Source organism: Saccopteryx bilineata, chromosome X (assembly GCF_036850765.1).
Source record: "Saccopteryx bilineata isolate mSacBil1 chromosome X, mSacBil1_pri_phased_curated, whole genome shotgun sequence".
NCBI classification, from domain to species: domain Eukaryota; kingdom Metazoa; phylum Chordata; class Mammalia; order Chiroptera; family Emballonuridae; genus Saccopteryx; species Saccopteryx bilineata.
In genome coordinates, this window is record NC_089502.1 from 35,792,751 (window position 1) to 35,799,088 (window position 6,338).

The following is a 6,338-nucleotide window of genomic DNA, read 5'->3' on the forward strand; positions in this document are numbered from 1 at the left end:
GTAAGGTGGTTGCCTTCCAAATATTCATTCTTTTCTTCATTTCCAATGGTTTAGCAGCCATGTGGCTTCTCTGATTGGCATAATTCCATAGAGTAAGTCCACTACTTTTTTCAAAAATGGTCCAATTAGAATAAGCTTAAAACTTCTGTTTAATATGTTTTGGGAAGAAACTTGTCTCAGTATAAGCACAAAAATACAGTCCCATTTGTTATCATGTGACTGAATGCATTTGAAGATAGTAGTTTTTATATTCTTTCTATCTCTTTTCTCAACTAAAATGATTATGTTCTTTAACATTCTGATAAACTTTCTTGAGAGAATCTAGTTTGTCTGTGTTCTTTATGAAGTGTGCAATACTCCAGGTATATAGTCTTATTAGGAAAAATGTGGAACACGACTATCTATAGAGAAAACAGTCTCTGATAAAGATTGGGCTAACATCTTAAATCTCACTGACTATAAATATCATGCCACATCTTTTTTGGTTATATGAAGCACAATGTGGTTAATTTAGGCAAGTATAATTTACTCTACTCATGGCTTTGTCCATCAAGCTCTAACCTGTATAATTCAATTGTCCTAGACTACATGTCAGCTAGAAATTTTCCTGTGTTTTCAGAGAGTCCAGACTAGGGACAGTCTAAATCAGTTCCTTGTTCCTTTCCCCTTAGCCCTTTCCCTTGTCTTGACAGAGTGTCATAAAATACTGACAGCAAGAGGATCCATGGAAAAGATTGTGAGCCCTTTTTCTTAAATACTAGAGCTGACTTAAATATTTTATTGCTTTTGGATCCAATATTCCTCCTTTTCTATCAGTCAAAGACAGAGGAAGTGCTTCTCTAATAGGCAGATTTAAATGTAGCTTATTTGATCACATATAGAAACAACCATGCTTTATGGTGAAAATGCATTAGGAATTTTAAAAGAATGAGAAACAAAGGAGCTTTTCCTTTCTCTTTCTGTCACCCTATTTTTCTGTCCTTCCTTCTTTCCTTCCTTCCTTCCTTCCTTCCTTCCTTCCTTCCTTCCTTCCTTCCTTCCTTCCTTCCTTCCTTCCTTCCTTCCTTCCTTTCTTCCTTCCTTCCTTCCTTCCATTCTTCCCTCTTACTCTTTCTCTTCAGTCATGCTTTCTCTGTTCTACTTAAACACTGTCATTGTCTCATTGCCATTTCAGCCTCTAATTTACATATCTTACATATCCAATGCCTGATGTTCACTGATCTGTTCTCTCTAGTTGCAAATTTCAAAACAGAAAATGTAATTGAGCAGGTAAGATTTGCAGCAGCTCCTCTCAGCTGAGATGTTTTTAGTTCTTGTCTGAACATGTTTCCCTGTATGGTCTGCTCCTTTTAGGTATGGAAGTGTTATCAAAGGAGAAACTGTGAATTATCTTAATCGTGTAATTCTGAGCATTATCAATTATTAGAGCAACTTCTTTTTGCAAAACAAATGAGGATGTTTAGAGGAATGAGGTTCTGCAGATATTAGAACATACATAAAGTCATTATCAGTCTTGATTTTGATTTGCTTTTCAGAGTAGCTCTGAAAGAATGTATCTCATTAAGAATAGAATGTAATTCCAAAAAACTTTGATAGAATCCAAAGTAAAAATAAAGATCGAAATAATGAGTTGTTACAAAGAAAGTTTTTGTTAAGTAGGTACTGATCTATTCTACTCTTAGGCCTTCATATCAGTAACATATCTGTGACTTTCTTTTTTTTTTTTTTTTTTTTTTTTTTTTTTTGAGATGCAAAACGAACTTGTATTTCTTTTTTTTTATTTTTATTTTTTTAAAAAATTTTTATTAATGGTAATGGGATGACATTAATAAATCAGGGTACATATATTCAAAGAAAACATGTCTAGGTTATTTTGTCATCAAATTATGTTGCAAACCCCTCGCCCAAAGTCAGATTGTCCTCCGTCACCCTCTATCTAGTTCTCTGTGCCCCTCCCCCTCCCCCTAACTCTCTCCCTCCCTCCCTCCCATGTCCTCCCTCCCCCCCCCAACCCTTGGTAACCACCACACACTTGTCCATGTCTCTTAGTCTCATTTTTATGTTCCATCAATGTATGGAATCATGTAGTTCTTGTTTTTTTCTGATTTACTTATTTCACTCCTTATAATGTTATCAAGATCCCACCATTTTGCTGTAAATGATCTGATGTCATCATTTCTTATGGCTGAGTAGTATTCCATAGTGTATATGTGCCACATCTTCTTTATCCAGTCTTCTATTGAAGGGCTTTTTGGTTGTTTCCACGTCTTGGCCACTGTGAACAGTGCTGCAATGAACATGGGGCTACATGTGTCTTCACGTATCAATGTTTCTGAGGTTTTGGGGTATATACCCAGTAGAGGGATTGCTGGGTCATAAGGTAGTTCTATTTGCAGTTTTTTGAGGAACCACCATACTTTCCTCCATAATGGTTGTACTACTTTACAGTCCCACCAACAGTGAATGAGGGTTCCTTTTTCTCCACAGCCTCTCCAACATTTAGTATTACCCGTCTTGTTGATAATAGCTAATCTAACAGGAGTGAGGTGGTATCTCATTGTAGTTTTGATTTGCATTTCTCTAATAACTAATGAAGCTGAGCATCTTTTCATATATCTGTTGGCCATTTGTATCTCTTCCTGGGAGAAGTGTCTGTTCATGTCCTCTTCCCATTTTTTTATTGGATTGTTTGTTTGTTTGTTGTTGAGTTTTATGAGTTCTTTGTAAATTTTGGATATTAGGCCCTTATCTGAGCTGTCGTTTGAAAATATCAGTTCCCATATAGTTGGCTGTCTGTTTATTTTGATATCAGTTTCTTTTGCAGAGCAAAAACTTTTAATTCTGATGTAGTCCCATTCATTTAGCTTTGCCTTCACTTCTCTTGCCATTGGAGTCAAGTTCATAAAATGTTCTTTAAAACCCAGGTCCATGATTTTAGTACCTATGTCTTCTTCTATGTACTTTATTGTTTCAGGTCTTATATTTAGGTCTTTGATCCATTTTGAATTAATTTTAGTACACGGGGACAGGCTGTAGTCGAGTTTCATTCTTTTGCATGTGGCTTTCCAGTTTTCCCAACACCATTTGTTGAAGAGGCTTTCTTTTCTCCATTGTGTGTTGTTGGCCCCTTTATCAAAGATTATTTGACCATATATATGTGGTTTTATTTCTGGGCTTTCTATTCTGTTCCATTGGTCTGAGTGTCTATTTTTTTGCCAATACCATGCTGTTTTGATTATCGTGGCCCTATAATATAGTTTAAAGTCAGGTATTGTAATGCCCCCAGCTTCATTCTTTTTCCTTAGGATTGTTTTGGCTATTCGGGGTTTTTTATAGTTCCATATAAATCTGATGATTTTTTGTTCCATTTCTTTAAAAAATCTCATAGGGATTTTGATGGGAATTGCATTAAATTTGTATATTGCTGTGGGTAATATGGCCATTTTGATTATATTTATTCTTCCTATCCAAGAACAAGGAATATTTTTCCATCTCATTGTATCTTTTTCGATTTCCCTTAACAATGCTTTGTAATTTTCATTATATAGGTCCTATACGTTCTTTGTTATGTTTATTCCTAGGTATTTTATTTTTTTTGTTGCAATCGTGAAGGGGATTATTTTTTTGAGTTCGTTTTCTAATATTTCATTGTTGGCATATAGAAAGGCTATGGACTTTTGTATGTTAATTTTGTATCCTGCGACCTTACTGTATTGGTTTATTGTTTCTAATAATCTTTTTGTGGAGTCCTTCGGGTTTTCGATGTATAGGATCATATCATCAGCAAAAAGTGATAGCTTTACTTCTTCTTTTCCGATATGGATGCCTTTTATTTCTTTGTCTTGTCTGATTGCTCTGGCCAGAACTTCTAGCACCATGTTGAATAAGAGTGGAGAGAGTGGACAACCCTGTCTTGTTCCTGATTTAAGGTAGAAAGTCCTCAGTTTTATGCCGTTTAATAGGATGTTGGCTGATGGTTTATCATATATGGCCTTTATCATGTTGAGATATTTTCCTTCTATACCCATTTTGTTGAGAGTCTTAAACATAAAATTGTGTTGTATTTTATCAAAAGCCTTTTCTGCATCTATTGATAAGATCATGTGGTTTTTGTTCTTTGTTTTGTTGATATGGTGTATTACGTTAATCGTTTTGCGTATGTTGAACCATCCTTGAGATTCTGGGATGAATCCCACTTGATCATGATGTATTATTTTTTTAATATGTTGTTGTATTCGGTTTGCCAGTATTTTGTTTAGTATTTTAGCATCTGTATTCATTAGAGATATTGGTCTGTAGTTTTCTTTCTTTGTGCCATCCTTGCCAGGTTTTGGTATGAGGGTTATGTTGGCCTCATAAAATGTGTTTGGAAGTATTGCTTCTTCTTCAATTTTTTGGAAGACTTTGAGTAGAATAGGAACCAAGTCTTCTTTGAATGTTTGATAGAATTCACTAGTATAACCGTCTGGGCCTGGACTTTTATTTTTGGGGAGGTTTTTAATAGTTTTTTCTATTTCCTCCCTGCTGATTGGTCTGTTTAGGCTTTCTGCTTCTTCATGACTCAGTCTAGGAAGGTTGTATTTATCCATTTCTTCTAGATTGTTGTATTTGGTGGCATATAATTTTTCATAGTATTCTACAATAACTCTTTGTATTTCTATGATGTCTGTGGTGATCTCTCCTCTTTCATTTTGGATTTTATTTATTTGAGTCCTGTGTCTTTTTTCCTTGGTGAGTCTTGCCAAGGGTTTGTCAATTTTGTTGATCTTTTCAAAGAACCAGCTCCTTGTTTTATTGATGTTTTCTATAGTTTTTCTGTTCTCTATTTCATTTATTTCTGCTCTGATTTTTATTATCTCCTTTCTTCGGCTGGTTTTGGGTTGTCTTTGTTCTTCTTTTTCTAGTTCCTTAAGGTGTGAAGTTAAGTGGTTTACTTCGGCTCTCTCTTGTTTGTTCATATAGGCCTGAAGTGATATGAACTTTCCTCTTATTACTGCTTTTGCTGCATCCCAGAGATTCTGATATGTCGTATTTTCATTTTCATTTGTCTGTATATATCTTTTGATCTCTGCGCTTATTTCTTCTTTGACCCATTCATTTTTTAGAAGTATGTTGTTTAGTTTCCACATTTTTGTGGGTTTTTCCCCCTCTTTTTTGCAGTTGAATTCTAGTTTCAAGGCTTTATGATCAGAAAATATGCTTGGTACAATTTCAATTTTTCTAAATTTGCTGATATTGTCTTTGTGGCCCAACATATGGTCAATTCTTGAGAATGTTCCATGTACACTAGAGAAAAATGTATACTCTGTCGCTTTGGGATGAAGTGTCCTGTAGATGTCTATCATATCCAGGTGTTCTAGTATTTCGTTTAAGGCCACTATATCTTTATTGATTCTCTGTTTGGATGACCGATCTAGAGCCGTCAGCGGTGTATTGAGGTCTCCAAGTATGATTGTATTTTTGTTAGTTTTTGTTTTAAGGTCAATAAGTAGCTGTCTTATATATTTTGGTGCTCCTTGGTTTGGTGCATATATATTAAGGATTGTTATGTCTTCTTGATTCAACTTCCCCTTAATCATTATGAAATGACCATTTTTGTCTCTGAGTACTTTTTCTGTCTTGTAGTCAGCATTATTAGATATGAGTATTGCTATGCCTGCTTTTTTGGGGGTGTTGTTTGCTTGGAATATTGTTTTCCAGCCTTTCACTTTGAATTTGTTTTTATCCTTGTTGCTTAGATGTGTTTCTTGTAGGCAGCATATAGTTGGATTTTCTTTTTTAATCCATTCTGCTACTCTATGTCTTTTTATTGGTAAGTTTAATCCATTTACATTTAGTGTAATTATTGACACTTGTGGGTTCCCTACTGCCATTTTATATATTGCTTTCTGTTAGTTTTGTATCTAGTTTGATTCTTCTCTTTTGTTTTTCTATCATTTGTTTTTGTTTGTTTGTGTTCCATACTTCTTTCCTCTGTTGCTACCTTTTTTAAGTCAAGTGTTTTTGTGGTGGTTTTTTTAAGGGTGGTTACCATTAAGTAATGAAAAGGGTACCTACCATATTCATTGTAGTACCCTATCTTATAAGTATTTCTGCACTTCATCATCCTTTGCTACTGTTAATCTCCATCCTCTCCCCCCTTTTTTTCCTTTGTTGTCACAGTTTAAGTTTGGTTTTATTGTGTTCTTGGTGGAGCTGTTACTTGTGGTGTTGTTTTCTTTTGTTCTTTGAATCTGGTTGGAAAACCCCCCTTAGTATTTCCTGGAGTGGGGGCTTTCTGTTGATAAATTCTCTCATCTTTTCTGTATTTGTGAATGTTTTTATATCTCCTTCATACT